This window comes from Castor canadensis, chromosome 5, assembly GCF_047511655.1.
Source record: "Castor canadensis chromosome 5, mCasCan1.hap1v2, whole genome shotgun sequence".
In the NCBI taxonomy this organism is placed as follows: Eukaryota; Metazoa; Chordata; class Mammalia; order Rodentia; family Castoridae; genus Castor; species Castor canadensis.
The window spans coordinates 12,222,823-12,239,950 of NC_133390.1; the positions used below are offsets into that span (position 1 = coordinate 12,222,823).

General features: G+C 46.9%; 1 protein-coding gene across 3 annotated transcripts in view; it reads left to right on the forward strand.

The window, feature by feature from the left end:
• Positions 1–2,461: 2,461 nt before the first annotated feature.
• The window catches only part of Tiam1 (TIAM Rac1 associated GEF 1), a 357,705-nt gene continuing 343,038 nt past the window's right edge, over positions 2,462–17,128 (forward strand). The window contains exon 1 of one of the 3 annotated variants that reach the window (XM_074072823.1): positions 2,462–2,610. The gene's annotated coding sequence lies outside the window, so the exon portion shown is untranslated. The remainder of the gene's footprint in view (positions 2,611–17,128) is intronic. The other 2 variants (XM_074072826.1, XM_074072830.1) reach the window with 2 other exon arrangements.

Below are 17,128 nucleotides of genomic sequence, written 5' to 3' on the forward strand. Positions count from 1 at the left end.
TCGGAGACAAGAAGCAGCACAGAGATGCCCTACAGCTGATGAATGCATCAAGAAAATGTGAGCTACAGATCTCCACAGTACCCGTCTTCCTACCTGACCATTTTCTTTTGATATTGGGGTTTGAACTCAGGCCTACACTTGAGCCACTCCACCAGCCCTTTCTTGTGAAGGGTTTTTCGAGATAGGGTCTTTGAATTGTGATCCTCCTGATCTCTGCCTCCTGAGTAGCTAGGATTATAGGTGTGAGCCACACGCGCCTGCCAAACAATCTTTTTCACTGAATATTTTTCATCTTCAGTTGGTTGAATCTGTGGATATGGAAGGTTGACTCTATATCACTTCCAGAAAACCCTATCATAACCTGCCCCAGGTGCACGAGGCCTCTGCAGGCCCACTGCACGTGTGTCTAGTGGAAAATGTTTCTTTACTTTGTTATTTAATGCTACTAGATGCCAGGTACTCTCGAAGCACAGTGCTCATTCTCATACCAACTGTAATGTGGTAGGCATGAGAGGGAAACTGAGGCATGGAGGTTGATGTGACTTGTCCTCGGTTACAGCTGAGGATAAGGTTTGAAGCTGGCAGTTTGGATCCAGAGTCTGTGCCTTTAAGCCAAACTTGGTGACAAACCCTTCCAAATGTACACATTCCCCTTATATGTGTACACACACACACACACACCCTTTTCCAAGATGGAAGCTTGTAATAGTCAGGTGAAGGGAGGACTTGAGGATGGAGGATTCTATGCACAGAATCGAGGGTGCAAGCTAAGATCTGTCCAGTTTACAAGACCAGTCTTGCAAAGTTGAGAACAGATTTCAGGAGGCAAGGTGTGGGGTAGAAAGACCATGGGAGGCCTTGATGAGGTCCAGGTGAGAGAGGAAGTGGGCGGCTCTTAAGGAAAAGGTGGAAAAAGGTTGAGGAATGAAGGATTCTTTTTTTGGCTGCCGGTTTGAAGTCAGGGCCTCAGGCTACTAGGCAGGCGCTCTCTTCTTACCTCTTGAGCCACTACCCAGCCTTTTTTTTGGTATAGGTTTTTTTTTTTTCCCCAAGATAGGGTCTCATGAACTATTTGCCTGAAGGGGCTGACTTTGTATCGAGATCTTCCATTTCTCTGCCTCCGGAGTAGCTAGGATTACAGGCATGAGCCACCTGCATCAGGGTAGGATGATTCTTTTTTTAAGTTGAGAGTCTAGTCCAGGCTGGCTTGAACCAACAAACCTGTCTCTGCCTCCCAAGTACTGGGATCACAAGTGCTGGAATTACAGCACCACACCTGTCTAGAGATGAGTTCTAATTTTCCTCTTTAGGTTTACCTTCCAATGGCCCCACAATTCCTTTTAAGAGTCCTTATTTTTAACAAGGTGACCTTGGGGTAGCAGCCTTCCCCACCCCGAGGCGAGCGTATGGAATAAGGCACATTCATCCAGCCTTTGTTGTTGAAGCCTAAGGCTCCTAAGGCGAGGAGGAGGCTCGGGTTTGCTGGGCGAAGGTGGTTTCGCTAGAGGGTCTGCAGCGTCTGTTTCCGTGTCCCTCACAACCTGGCCACTACCTGCAACTACCGTCTGAATTTGACGAAGGCGACCAGGAGGTGTTTGTGAACCTTGCCTGGTCACATACTCTGTCCAGGTGAACGTGAGGTCCAAGTCCCGCACTGTGATCCCAACTTTGCTTGCTGGGCAAGGTGAACTGACCGAGCCACGCTTGCACTCTCTGCGCTCTACCTGGAGCCTGTTTGGTGTCTAACATCCCCCGGGATCCCCGGGAAGGGACTGCGTTGAAATTAGCTCTCTCCTAAAAAAGTTCCCGTCTTCCCCGACAGCCAGCCACACGCCTCCCAAGGCCGACCACGTGTCCCAGGTACAACGGTTTTTGGCACTTTGCCCTGTTCCGTTCCCCCTTCTTCTCCGCCTTAGGTGGCAGGAAAATCCTTTACCTCCGACCAATCCCACCGATGCCGAGCCGCGCGCGCGCGCGCGCCAACTCTTAGCTCCTTCAGTGCACATCATTGGCCACCTCCACCTATGCAAGGGTGACAGGCAGCTTCGCGGACCTATTGTAGGAGGAGGCGGAGGCCGCTCGGCCCTCCCAAAGCTGCTTTGTTAGGGGCTCCCTCCCCGTTCCCCGGCCCGCCGTGCCTCGGCTGCCTTCTTGCGGCCTCCCCAGGCTGCGCCTCCCGAGCCTGACGGGATGGCGTCCCTGAGCGCACGACCCTAGTATCCTCCCAGCCGCGGGCCGGGGGCCGGGATGCAGCGCCGGTACCCAGCGTGCGCCTGTTGTCACTCGCTAGCCCAACTCCGAACGCCCCGCTCCCGTACCTGCCGTCTCTGATTGGCTGGCCGGAGGCGGAGCGATTGTCAGGAGGCCCAATCGGAGTTCGGTTTCCCACGGGCTCCCGAGGCCCCGCCCCCGAGGCCGCCGCTGGAGGAGCCCTGACAGCTCCCATTGGCAGACGGCTAGACGGCCAAACGCGGCCGGGCAGAGCAGCGCCGCCGCCGTCGGGCGCGCAGCTCTGCAGCGCCGGGAAGCTTTGGTGCCCGCAGCCCCAGGGGCCCGGTGGCCCCGCATTGTGCCTGGCCGGGTCGCGGAGATCCGGGACGATCGTCGCAGGTGAGTACCGCGGGTCTAGGGGGAGCGAGCCGACGGGCCAGAGCCGCCTGCAGGGATGGGGATGAGGATGCCTGGAGCCGCTGTGCCCGTGACGGGCACGTCCTGATTCCCGTCTCCCGCACATTGGGGCTCCCGGTGGGTCCTAGCTCCCCCCGATCGGGCTTTACTCGTATTGTTTTCGTGTGCACACACTTGGGAGGTGGGGTGATCTGGGGAGGGAAGGCGTCCCTCGCGCGAAGGAGCGTCCTGGAGGGAGGCGAGACCGAGGAACCCAGGTGTCCGGCGCCTAATGGAAGTGACAGTGTCCAGGCGTTGGCGTTCGATCTTCCAGGCAGCAGGAGGTCAGCGCTGACCTGCGGCGGCGGCATCACTATATATTTATCGGCTGATTTTTAATCAACTTCGGGGAGGGCGTGCGTGTGTGTGCCTGGGTCTGTCTGTGTGTTCTGGTCCCTGACTTGGGCATTTACGGGCCTGGCTTTTAGGCAGCGCTGCCGGGGCGCTCACCTTGGCCATCCGTGCCGCGCTTCGGTCCAGGCACACCCGGCGGAGAGCTGGGGGGCGGGCACACGGCGGGGGACCGGCCGTAGGGGGCATTTAAAGCGAAATCCTGTGGGTGGGCAGACAATGACTCGTCCGGGCGGCGGGAGTCCCGTGGGCTGTGCCTTAGGTCTCCGCTTCGGATTGGATCCACGCCTCGCCCTCTCGCCTGCGCTTGGCGCTCCGATGTCGCTGACACGCGCGGATCGCCACTCGGCTTGGGGACCCGCGTGGGGCCCGCTTTTGTTTACAGACCTCGCCATTGGGTGAGAGCTGAGCTCCCCCGGCCCAGCGGCTGCCGCGTGCCCCCTGGAGTGGGAAGTTGGTGCGTGCTGTCAGGTGAAGCCCCCTCCCCTGGCCTCGCGGCCAGTGCTTCGCAGGGAAAAGACGCGGACTCAGCAGCGCCTTCGCTCCAGCCCCGCCGAACCCCGCGCCCTCAAGTCCCTTGCACCCAGAGGCGCTGTTGGCTTGGCCCAGGACCTTCAGGGTGGGGCTGTCAGGGCGCTGACCTGGCCACACTCATCCCTTTCCAGTCGCATCCTCTGGTCTTCATCCCGGGTCAGACTGACATCCCGAGTCGGCCTTTTCCCTGCGTGCTGTCTGGCTGGTTTTGAAGGACGCGCTGGAGCCCTTGGGGGACACTGTGCAAATCGTGCCTGCTTCAGTGGTACCCACGCGCCCCGAGCATCAGCTGTGCGGCATCCTGGAGTCAGAGCAGCCCAGCGCGAGTGGCCCGTGCATGCTGACTTGGTTCACACGTTGAGCTGGAGCAGAGGTTGATAGCCTGGACCTGAGATCAGACAAGAGGAGGTTCCAGACCTTGCTGAGTGTCACTCACAAGCTGACTGATCCTGACCAAACTCCTTAATTTCCCTGAGCCTCAGTTTTTGTGTCTGTAAAGTAGGGATGAGTGTACTTAAGGAGATGGTTGTATGAGGGAGGGCTAAGCTATTGATTAACTGCATAGCGCAGTGCCCCTAACATAACCAAACACTGGTGTAATGTTGAAATCTGTCAGAGAGAGTAGCCAGCCCCATGTCCCTTCCCTTTTCTGGATTCTCTACTCTTCCAGCTGTAATTCTATCTTAAAAGCATGCAGGACTGTGGTTTTCAGCTTCAAGCAAGACTTGTTTTAGTTGGCCTTAGGTTTAATTATATCTAATCGCTTGCAGCTCCTTTTTTATATGTTTGGTTTTCCATTAGGTTTTAATTGTTTCTTCTTCCTTCTTCCTCAAGACTGTGAGGCCCAGACTTGGGCTTGGGGGAGGAAAAACTCCTCCAGGTGGGAAGAAGTTGGTGGTGGACCAATGATAGGGTTCATAGCGATTAGTCCTGGGATGGTGGGAGGTTTGAACAAAGATATCTGGAGGCAGGGAGGAACACTTCTGAGAGAGGTGACGTTTAAGCTATGTCCTATAGCTGAAAAAGGTTAAGTCGCTGGGTTCCAGAATTGGCTCTTTTGTGCCTAAAGTACAGAGCTTGCCTAGGAGGTGCTTTGCCTGGTAAACACTGAAGTTGCTAAGTAATTATCTTTGAATAGAGAGGAAATAAACTTGAAGAGGCTATTGACAAAGCAGGGAAGGTAAAAGGGAGAATTAGTTTCATTGAGTATCTTCAAAATGCTGTCAATATGTTTTGACTTGGTTTTCCTCTGTTCTCCCAGCTGTACACTCTTTTTTTTAGGCAAAAAAAGAGAAGCCAATTTCATACTTAAAAGAAAAAAACAAACTGAAACAAAACAAAACAAAACAAAAACCCCCAGCCCTAATCACGTAGTTAAAAAAGACAATCTCAGGCTTATTGAGAGATGAAGACATTATTGAAGAAGTGCTTCCTGTTTTAGCACCCTTCGTCTGTTGATTTAAATAGACCTCAGAGGCCAAAATAAGCAAACAAACAAAAACCAGGTGAGAGACTTGCGGTCTGTCTGGTGGTTGCAGAAGCCTCTGGGGACTGTTTCCTGTCCCTTTCAGTTCCCCTGGCCCTGGTCACCCTACTCGGAGGCTTGCCTGCTGTGAGCTGTTGCGATGGACCAGGCTGGTAGCATTATTTCTAGATGTCAAATAATAAATAGTGTAGCCTATTAAAATTCTGCTCTCAGAAATGATTCCAGTCCTTCTTGCACTGGTTCTGGGAATTCTCTGGTCCTTAGAGATGCTGGAGGCCTCCCCTCCCTCCCCCTGCTCTCTGGGAATCAAATCAGTTGGGGGCCTAAACTTAAAAGGGAGCCTATGGTTAAATCTCATTAGCTGACAATTTAACTACACTGTAACATTCATCCAAAGAAGTGGGACAAAGCTCCCCCTCCAACCCCCAAAGGAAAAGCGAGGGGGTGGTGAGGGCTGTCTCCTCTCTCCCAAATTCCTGCAGTTCTGGTGAACAAGGGAATCAGGCTTCCTGGAGCATCTGGAGAGCTTTGCTGATGGCCTAACTAGGCGCAAATGCTAACACTTCCGCCCTTTGCTTTCTGGAGGGAACTTTTTGATATGGGTGGTGGCGGCGGTGGTGGCGATGGGGTCAGGCACAGTACTTTCAATGCAGTAGGGGCCTGTGATTTCCTGACTGAGGCCTGCAGGCCCGAATTGGAATCACACTGATGTCTTGGGTAGAAATCAGTAATGGTAGAGGGGGCACTCTCTGTGCGTGGGGGGGTAGAGGGATGACAGTGAGAGCCTAGAGAAAGTTTGCCTCTATGGACACTGTCCAAACGCCTGTGGGATTCCCGAACACCTCAGACTCAGGCTGGTGGTTGAAAAAGATCTGTATTTATGCTGTCTCCAGTCATTTGGTCTTCTGTTTCAAAAACACACTTTTAGTGTGTGTTGTGTGTGTGTACATTTTCAAAGGACAAAACCACAACGATTTAGTTTAACCAACTTAATTGGCTTCATTTTTAATTCTAGGATCAGGCAACACTCTATTCTGTAAAATAGAATAAGTGTTCGAAGGAGCCAAGAAAGGAGATTGGTTTTATAGACTTGAAGAATGTAGAAACAAAACAAAAAGCAGACTGGTCGTACATACACAGACACTTTTTCTTTTCTAAATTGAACCAAACAGGTAGAGGGTATGTTTCTGAGTGTATCTCTTTGTCTTTCTGGGGTTTTCTCTTCCTTAATAGAAGATCAGAAAAATCACATTTTCAAGGCCCCAGCAAACCTTTATCTGTTTTTCCCAGTGCTAAACTCGAGGTGTTTTTAATCTGTACACATTCCATTTTATATAAGTTCTGTGTCAAAGGAAAAAATAAAAAAACCTCTTTCATTATTATAGGCCAAATCACTGATTTGAAAGAATTACAGAAAAATAAAGGAGGCACTCAGAAATAAGGCGGTACTCAGCAAGGAACAGAGTGTTTGGAAAATAAATGTTCTAGTGTACAAGGGTACAAGTATTAATAGTTAGGCACAGCGTTCCCCTTCCATCCCCTTCCCAACCTCCGTCACCTTCCTTCACGCCCCTCCAGCATAAGACTTCCTCTGTTCTCCTGGTCTCCAGTGGCCTCATTAAGAGATTCACACGGGCCTGGCTTGTGGGCATGGGAGGCAGGAGCGGTTCCTCCAGTGCTGGTAGGAGATACTTCTAGAAGACCTGAGAATTTTTGCTAGTTGAACAGGTTCCTCTCCCAGCTGGCTGAGTTAGAGCCCAGAGAGCTGGCATTCTGACACAAGGTAGTTTTCTGGGGGGGTCTTAGTTCAGTGACACACTGTGGCAAAAGTAGAGGGGCGCAGTGACATATGAGAGTCACTTAGTTGAGTGCGCTTGGAGGAGGTTACACAAAGAGTGATGATTCACAGAACACCGTGGGAGGCACCTTCTTTCAGCTTCAGAATGAGCCAAGGACCTTGAGGCTGGGGACTGTCACAAACCTTTCTGTCCATAGAGGGAGACCTGGGTGTGGTTGGGGTCGGGTGTGTGTGTGTGTGTGAGGGGTCCTAGCATTTTGGAGCCTAGGGAAACACAAGTATAATAGGAAAAGTACTTCTCATTTTCTGCTTTGAAAAACCCAACACCTATATTATTTATTCCAATTTCTGCCTCCATCATAGAGTGTGTTTTGTAAAATTTTTTTATTAGGATGAGTTAATTGTATGAAGGGGTTTCATTGTGTTTTTTTGTTTTTTTTTTTTAAACAACATATATTATGTACTTTGATCAGATTCAGCCCATCTATATGACTGAGCACAGTTTTATTAAAGATGAAAGAATTAGGGTAGCAGCTTCCCTTCCAGTTACCTAAGGTCAGCCATGGTCCAAAAATCTTAAATGGAAAATTCCAGAAGCAAGCAATTCCTAAGTTTTAAATAAATGTTACTAAAGTATCTGGATATGATTGTCCCATTTTACTACTTACTTATTTTTGCGGTGTTAGGGGAGAACTGAGGGTCTTACACATGGTGTGATTTGCCTCTGAGCCTCACTCCTAGGCCCATAGTTTTAGTTTTTGTTATTTTTTTCTTATTGTGCCTAATTTATAAATTAAACTTTAGCATAAGTATGTTTGTATGGGAACAAGCAGTACAAACAGGATTTAGAAGTCAGAGCTCACAAGGGGGTCTTAGAAGTAGCTCTTCCCCTCCAGATAAAGGGGGACTGCTGTATACAGGTATGTGAGAGAACTGTGCCTGGCTTGGAACAGATGGAGAGTAAAGGGACAATTAGGCTATGAGTATTTAGTTTCTTTTCCTTAAAAACCCCAACGCACTTGTGTGGCCATGGGGAAGACAGGATATCCTGTAGAAAAAAGCTGCCTTTATAAAGCCTGCTTATAATGGAGGGGTCTCCCACCTCCCCACCACTTTCCCTATCTCCTCAGAGCTGCTACCCTTGTAAACATAGATCAAGTCTACTTCCTGCTCCAGGCTTCCTCTGCCAGCTCTGCAGAGGTGATAATGAGCCCAGAAAGCCAGCAGGTCAGCCCAGGGGAAGGAGGAGGTCAGGATGAGGCATGGGGTCTGGGAAATGTTCCCTGCAGAGGTGTCAGGGCCAGGGGAATGGAGTGATGGAATTTCCCACCCATGCTGGGCAGGTGGGGTGGCACAGTGGTGGGGGTGGGTTTGATGTCTGCATGTTGAGTGAAGGGTCTGCAGGGAGGGGTCCACCTTGTAGTTCTTTGTTCTACTGGATGCCTCCTGGGTCTTCAGGGAGAGATTGCCGTCCTAGACCTGGCCTGCACAGGACTTCTTCAGCTCCTGGGGACAAGATGTCTCCTTCAATCCACCTGCACTGCCTGGGCCACATTCCAGGCAAATAATGATTTCTAGCAGGACAGCCAGAAAGTCACGGACGCCCAAGCTAGTTCAAACTCACTCTTTTTTTGTTTTTAGTAGTACTGAAGTTTGAACTCACGGCCCTGCACTTGCTAGGCAGGCGCTCTACCACTTAAGCCATACCCCCCCAAGCTCCCACTCCCTCTTTGGGCTGTTTTCAGAGGCGCAGACCAGGGGGTTTAGTCTTGTCGTAACCTTCTTTTGTGGGTTTTGTTTGGGACTGAGGTTGGGCCTGATCCAACTGACTGAAGACAATGTGTTAGTTCTTTTCTTTGAAGAATTCTCATGTCATCTCACAGGCCACAAGGATGTCCTGGGCAAGTATCACCTGGGAACAAGTTCTTCAGCCAAGGCTCCCTGGGGTCTGATGCCCACAGGGGTCCATTTCTAGCTGGTAAGACCCTGAGGTCTACCCTAGGACACTCCTGGTTCTGGTGTAATTATAGTGGTACTGCCTGCCATTCGGCTTCCTGATTCCAGAGTCCCAAGTGTCACACTGTAACCCTGATTACGTTTTAAATAACTATGCATGCCTTCACTTGCACAAGTCCCCTGTGTCTGGTGGTGAGCAGGGTCTCCTTCCCCTGCTAGATTTCCAAGTGTGTCCTGATGGGGTCTACTTTGTGGGAGATCCTTAGGCTCGGCTTTCATCTAAATTCTTCTGATTCCAAAATTAGTAGAATGTTTGAACGTTTGTTCTTCTCAGGAAGTTTTGACCTTCCTAGAATGATTTGCACTGTTTGCCTTACTCATGTGCTTTGTGTATTGAATTTTTTTTTTTTTTCGGTGCTGAGGATGGAACCCAGGGCCTTGTGTTTCCACCCCATCCCACCCCTGCTCCATGTGTTTTACGTAGCTTTCTTGTTTTCCGAAAGGGACCCATCTACTTCAAGCTGTTTCTTAGTAGGGATGCAGTCTTGTACCAAACTTGTCAGCTTCTCGCATCTGCCCTTGAATCACTACACTCAGGAATGATGACTCAGTTTAATATTTTTTTGACATCCAGCATGTCCTTATTTCATGCAGATTCTGTGGCTCCAGTCATGCCAAGTTTGATTTGGTTCCAAAAACAATCTGTAGAGTAATTCCATATACTATTAGGAAATTCATGGAGCTGGGCGCTGGTGGCTCATGCCTGTAATCAATCCTAGCCACTCAGGAGGCAGAAATCAGGGGGATGGTTGTTCAGAGCCTATCTGGGCAGATAGTTTGAGAGACCCTATCTTGAAAATGCCCAACGGCTGGTGGAGTGGCTCAAGTTGTAGGCCCTGAATTCAAACCCCAATACCACAAAGAAAAGAAAAGAGAAAAATAGAACAAAACAAAACAACAGCAACCCCAAAGCAAAACAAAAAGCATTTCATAGACCATCCGGGCTTATCACGAAAAGTATCTTCTGTTTTATTCCCACTCAATCCTATAATTTCCAGAAACAGTGACTTGGTTTTAGTTTTGTTTTCAGTTCTTCTAGTGGTCACCTTTGTATTTCTAAGTAATACAAATATACATTTCTTGACTTCCTGTTAAGATAAATGACAGTTTAGCTTACTCATTCTATCTTACCTACTTCATGCTTGCTATTTTTTGATGATGATGGTTGTGACTTAGTCCATTTTCTGTTGCTATAGCAAAATACCTGAGACTGGGTAATTTATAAAGAGTAGAATTTTATTTGGCTCACAGTTCTGGAGGCTGTGACGTCTAAGAGAATGGCAGTGGGATCCGGCAGGGACCTTCTTGTTATGTCCCAACATGGTGGAGGGCATCCTGTGGTGAAGCAGAGCACTATGGGTTCTGCTTATGTGTCTCTACATCTTATAAAGCCATCTATCCCAACATGTTAACCCACCCCATAACCGGATTGAATTCTAATTACCACCAGGTGCCTGGAATCCCAGCTACTCAGGAGGCAGAGGCCAGGAGAACTGTGTATAAAGCCAGGCTGGGCAAATAGTTCTAGAGACCCTATCTTGAAAATACTAATACAAAACAGGGCTAATGGTGGTAAAGCACCCGCCCAGCAAGTGTGAGGCCCTGAGCTCAAACCCCAGTACTGCAGAAAAACAGAATTGTAATTACTTTCCAAAGGCCACACCTCTAAATACCAGGGACACATGAAATTGGGGATTAAGTTTCTAACACAAGACCTTTTGGGGAGACACATTCAAACCATAGCAGTTTCTTTTTTTTTTTTTTTAAGTGGGACTAGGGTTTGAACTCAGGGCTTCATGTGTGCAAAGCAGGTGCTCTACCACTTGAGCCACATCTCCAGTCTATTTTGCTTTGGTTAGTTTGGGGCTGGGGGGGGGGGTCTCATGAACTGTTTGCTTGGGCTGGCCTCAAACCTTGATCCTCCTGATCTCAGCCTCCCAAGTAGCTAGGATAACAGGTAGGAGCCACCAGTGCCTGGTTCCATAACGGGTTGTTACACTGATTATTCTTTAATCTGTGTATTATTTATGGAGACCTTTAGTTCCATTAGCTGATGACAATAACTTTTAGGCCCCTTCCTCCTTTGTGAACCAAGATATCCATTCTGCTGTGTCTTTCCCTTCGACTGTCCTCCCAGTTCGATCCCTGGCTGTCGGCAGTGCTGGAGATGGCATTGTGTTGCTATGTCCTGTTTCTGCGGTCATGACTAATGAGTCCTCTGCCTTCTCTGTAGATTGTCTTTGCTTTTATCGTAGCATTCACCCGTCTTTTTACAATTCCGTTGTTTTTGGTGTATTTGCAGAGTTGTGCAAACATCTCAATTAACTTTAGAGCATTTTCATTTTTCTTGAATGTCCCCTCCTCTGCCCGCTTTGCCTAGCACCTGGCAACTTCCTCTGCTCTCTGTTTTCATGGATTTGCCTGCTCTGTATGTTACGTGTAAATGATACCACATGATATGTAGCCTTTTGTGACTGGCTTCTTTCATTTAACATATATTTTTTAAAAAAATGAAACAGGTCTTTCCTTTTTTTTTTTTTGAGACAGGGTCTTGCTATGAGCCCAGTGCCTAACTCCGAATCCTCGTGCTTTAGCCTCTCTAATGCTGGGATTACAGACACATACCACCACTCTTGGTTTAGCAAAATTTTTTTGGTGGTAGTCATTTCTCTGATGCATAATAATATTGAAGATCTTTTCACGTGCATATTGGCTAATTGCATATTTTCTGTCATAGCTGTCCATGCAGACCTTTTGCCCATTTTTCAGTTGGATTTTTGTCTTTTTGTTAGTAAGTTCTAAGAATTCTTTAAGTTTATTTTATTTTTTTTGGCATGGCTGGGGATCAAATCCAGGGCCTTGTGCATGCTAGGCAAGCTGCCACTGAGCTGTCCCCCTGCCCACCTTTTTGTATTTCAGATACAATTTCCTAATGAGACATACAGTTTACAAACATTTTCTTTATTCTGTGGGTTGTCATTTTACTTTCTTTTTTTGTTGGTGGGACTGGAGTTTGAACTCAGCGCCCTTTGCACAGGCAAAGCAGGCACTCCATGGTTTATGTCCGGGCTTCCCTGGAACCATAATCCTTCTGATCTCAGCTTTTTAAGTAGCTAGGATCGCAGGTGTGAGCCATCTACACCCAGTTGTCATTTTGCCTTCCTGATGGCTTCCTTTGCATGTTGTTTGCTTTTGAAGGCTGAAAACCAGTAGAGAATGTTGACTTAGTTGTAGTTCTGTCAATACTTCTTTCTCCACAGGTAGGTGATCTGGAGTACATTTACATTTTCTGTTCTGTCACTGTACTTGCATGACCAATTAAGTTCCAGATTGGGTAAAGGAACACAGGAAACATTTTGTTTTAACACACCAATTTCACACTTAAAAAAAGAAGCAACACTTCATTTATTTAAAAAGCTCTGTCAGAGGCTCAGTTATTATATTTATTTATTAAAAACAAATTGAAGGAAATATTTGCAATATCATTTGGAAGTAACTGACTTTGAGTATCAGTTTTTGTATATTAAATTTTTTTCTGGGTAATAAATTTTTGTGCATGAAACTAGGACAGAGGTTTTCCACTCGGGCCAAGTGTGCTTCCAGGGGACATTTGCCAGTGCCTGGAGACGTTTCTGGTTGTCACTACTGGGGAGATTCTCGTGGCGCCTAGAGGGCAGGGACCAGAGATGCTAAGTATCCAGTAATGCTGCAATGCACAGAGCAGCCCACCAACAAAGAACTGATTATCAAGGTCACGGTCGGTAGTGCTGAGGTGGAAACCATGTACTCGAAGGACACTTTCACTGTCCTTTTTTTTTTCAAATGGTGCTGGAACTTGGACAGGAGCCTGCACGTGCTCTATCACTGAACACACACTGAGCTTTGCAAATACTGTGTAATGTTTTTTTTTTTTTTGGGTGGGACTGAGGTTGAATTCAGGGCTTCACACTTGCAAAGCAGGCACTCTATTGCTTGAGCCACACTGCTCTGGTTATTTTGGAGATGCGGTTGTGTGAGCTATTTGCTGAGGCTAGCCTCGAACTGCAGTCCTCCCCATCTTAGCCTCCCAAGTAGCTACAATTACAGGCATGAGTCACTGGTGCCTGGCTAATACTGTGTTATTAAAGACCACATATTTAAATTACATAAAGAAGGAACTTTTGTTTTGTAGATATTTGAAAATGAGCTCTCGATGCATCATCTTTTGATTATAATTTTAGCTGAAGTTAAATTAATATGGTATATTTCTTTTTTAGGATAGAAAGTTCTTAAAAAATAGACAGTTTTTTCAGGTGTTTTGGGCTTCTCCATACTTGAGTAAGTTGTCCTGTTAATAACTTCAGAATATTGCTAGTAACTGTGTCATGGAGGGCTTGCCTTTAGCCTCCAGTGTTAATGTTATGGAGAAGATATATTGCTGGATGACCAGAGTTCATTTAAGCAGTTCATTGAGTTCTGGAAATATTTTCAGAAAATGTTAATGCCATTCAAGGTTGACCGTGACATTTTAGAAAAGTTTTATGGATATTAGGGTAAACATCTCATCTTGACACCTGCAATTAGAAATTATAATTTCAATTCTACAATTATCCCAAGTGAACTTTAACATTTCCCTGTAACTTAAAAAACTAAGACTGTATGGCTGTGGTTTTCACTGAACTAAGAAATTTAACAAATTATTTAAAAACAGCTTGAAAAAATTCACCAGTGTGTTCTGCTCCCTCCCCCGAAAATGAATTGCTTTAATTTGGGGGTTGACTCTACCTGCAGCCTTGATCCTGAATTCTCACCCATTGTATCAAACTATCCAGGTTATTTTAAAGGTTTGTGGGCAGCCAGTGGACACGATAATCAGATTACTTCAAGCAAGTACACCCAGTGGCCAGCTCCTTTGATAGATGGGGTCAAAATTAGGTAGAGTTTATTGACAAAGTCTCTGCTTCATATTAAGAACCTGGAGGCTTATGTCAAAGGTTTTAAAGATGCAAGTTAGCTGCCATTTTTCATACCAGGATCAGTTAATGTAGCTTATTACAGTGAGAGAAGCTAGAAATTATTCCTCATGCACTGCCTCGCAATTTTAATTGCAGTAATCCATGTCTTCTCGCAGTGATCCAGCACTTCTGAATCCCATCCAAGTCAGGATGGGCCTCCTAGCAACTGGCAAGCAGCTCTCCAAGGGCCAGGACCTTATCTTTATCTAAACACATGGGGCCCTCTCCTGCAGTGCCCTGGGGCATAGCCCCACTGCTGCCACTGTGGGGAGCCAGCTCTTGGCTCTTATATTATGGTTGCCAGGAAACCATAACCATAACTAGGTAACCCACACTGGCATGGAACTCACTATGTAACCCATGTTAGTCTTGAACTCACTCCTGTCTCAGCCTCCCATGTGTTGGGATAGCAGGTGCGTGCCACACATCTGGCTCAGGCAATTCTAATTTGGGGAAAAATTAAATCTCTCAAGGAATCATAAGATGTTGTTTGTGGAATTCTGAATTAAATTCATTAGTTTAGTACCTGACTTATAGATGCTAGGATATGTCTTTTTTTGGGGGATGGGGGTGATGAGGGGACTGGGGCTTGAACTCGGGGCTTCCTTCTTGCAAAGCAGGCAGTCTTACCACTTGAGCCACACCTCCAGTCTATGTTTCTCTGATTATTGTGGAGCAGGGGTCTTACCAAGTATTTGCCTGGGTTGGCCTGGAACCTCTGTCCTCCCGATCTCAGCTTCCTAAGTAGCTAGGGTTTCAGGTGTGAGCCACTGGCGCCTGCTGGAGATGTCTGTCTCTGTTTTTGCTCCTTTGAGGTGAATAAAATCTTCTGATTTCCAGCACTGTTAAATGGCTGATGGTCTTTTCTTACCTGTGCTCGCCTGTCTCCCTTTGCTCTAGCATGCTGTGCATTTTATGTGGTTGTTTTTCATTCTTTTCCTTTGCCAGAGTAAGTCTTTAGGAGCATTCTATCCCGATTGTTTGTTTATTAATTATTGTTATTATTATTATTTTTGGCGGTGCTGGGGTTTGAACTTAGGGCCTGGTGCATGCTAGCACTTGAGCCATGCTTCCAGTAAGGTGTTTCCTTTTTTTTTTTTTTTTAATATTAGAAACAATTTCTCTCTATTACATCAGATATGTCAAGATACTCACTGTAAATATTTTTAAAGTGTTGAGATTAAAGGGGGGGTTTTATTATTTTTTTTCCAGATATTTTTCTCTAACTTTGAAAGCTTTTGTAATGAGTATGACCTTAAAAAAAAAAAAAACCCTAGTAAAGCACATTCATCCTTGGGTAGGTGGTACGCAGTGGAAACTGAAGGCCCCAACTCATATTTTCTTGTTTTGTAATCCACTTAAACATGGGCATTGATGGCAAAGAGTTCCTCTCCATAGCAAGGACCTAGGGAAAAATAAAGAATGCACATGTTCTCTGGGTGAACAAAGATGAGAAAGCCTGGGGGTGGGGGGCAGCAGAGGAGCCCAGTGAATGGGAGGATTAGTTCCATTGATGGGTCCTTTCAGGCCTGGATTGAACCCAGGCCTCAGCCATCAGGATCTGTTGACCTTTCTCCTTAGACACTGGTCTTATATGCACAGTTCCAATCATGATGGTGCTTTGTGACCTCAGTTTTCCTCTAGGATTACCTCCCTCTCCTCTCTTCTTTCCCCTTCCCTTTTTTTTTCTCCCCTCCCCTCCTCTCCCCTCTCTTTTCTTCTCTTCTATTATTTTCTCTTTATTATTATAATTTTTGGCAGTACTGAGGCTTGAACTCAGGGCCTCACGCTTGCTAGGCAGGAGATCTAACACTTGAGTCACGCCGCCAGTCCTTCTCTTCCCTCTCTCTTTGTTTTTTGTTTTGGACAGGATCTTGCTATGTAGTTCAGATTGACTTTAAACTTCCATGCCTTCTGCTTCAACCTCCTGAATGCTGGGATTATAGGCCTGTACCACCATTCCTGTTGCATGGATGATTTTCAGGCCAAACTTAAATCACGGCTGTTTTAGTTTCCTAGCACTGCTGGAAGAAGCTGGGTGATTTAAGACAACAGAAATGTGTTCTCTCAGAGATATGGGGCGGGAAGTGTGAAATCACATCGTCAGGCAGAGCCAACTCCCTTCCAAGACTCAAGGGAAAATTCTTTTCTTGCCTCTTTCAGCTTTTGGCTCCTCCAGAGGTTCCTTGGTTTGTGACATTTATCACTACAATCTCTGCCTTCCTCACATGGCATCTTCTCCTGTGTCTGTTTTCAAGTCTCCTCTCTTCTAAAGACACCAGTCACTGGCTGTACGGCCCACCCTGAGTCAGTATGACCTCATTTTAACTTGCTTGTATCTGCAAAGAGCCAGCATCCAAAGTTCATTTACAAGTACTTGGCGTTAGGATTTCAACTTTTTTTTTTTTGTGGTTCTGGGGCTTGAACTCAGGGCCTGCACATTGAGCCACTCCACCAGCCCTTTTTTTTGTGATGGGTTTTTTTGAGCTAGGGTCTTATGAACTGTTTTACCTGGGCTGGCTTCAAACTGTGATCCTTCTGATCTCTGCCTCCTGAGTAGCTAGGGTTACAGGCACGAGCCACGCCCTGCCCACTCCCACTTGTGTTTATCAAAATCCACCTCTTTGGGTCAGATTGAAAATTTTATTATTATTTTTTTAACAGTTTTCCTTGATGTTCTGTTTCCTCCATGACATCAAGTTCTCCCCCACTTGCTATGGTTTGAATGTGTCCCCCCCCCAAATTCACATGTTGGAAACCACCAGTGCGAGTGTTAGGAGATGGGCATAATGGGAGGAGTTTAGGCCATGAAGGCTCTGCCGTTATGAATGGATTAATTCAGTTACAGAGTGCTTGAAGGAGTTTGCTCTCTTGCCCTTCTTCCATATGATGAAGGACCACGAAAGTCCTAGCCAATTCAGGGCCTCGTGCTTGCCTTGATCCTGGACATCATGTCTGTTTTATAAATTACCCCAGCTGTGGTATTCTGCTACAGCAGCACTAAGTGGCTGATGACCCTCCCCCTCCCCCACCTTCTGAATGGTCACTATGTGTGAGGACTGTCTTAGGTGTGTTATCTAGTCTAGCTTGCGTTTCAGGGGTGCACTATTCCTATGCTACAAACCTTTAGACCGCCGGTCTCAGCCAAATTGATCTTGGCTTTGCTTATGGTTCTACCATGGAGCTGTTCGGCGTACGCTAGGATGAACTTGCCACCATTTGGAACGTCAGCAGTTGGGATGTTTGCATGCTGCTCATTGCCAAGAAGGTGAGCTATGGTTG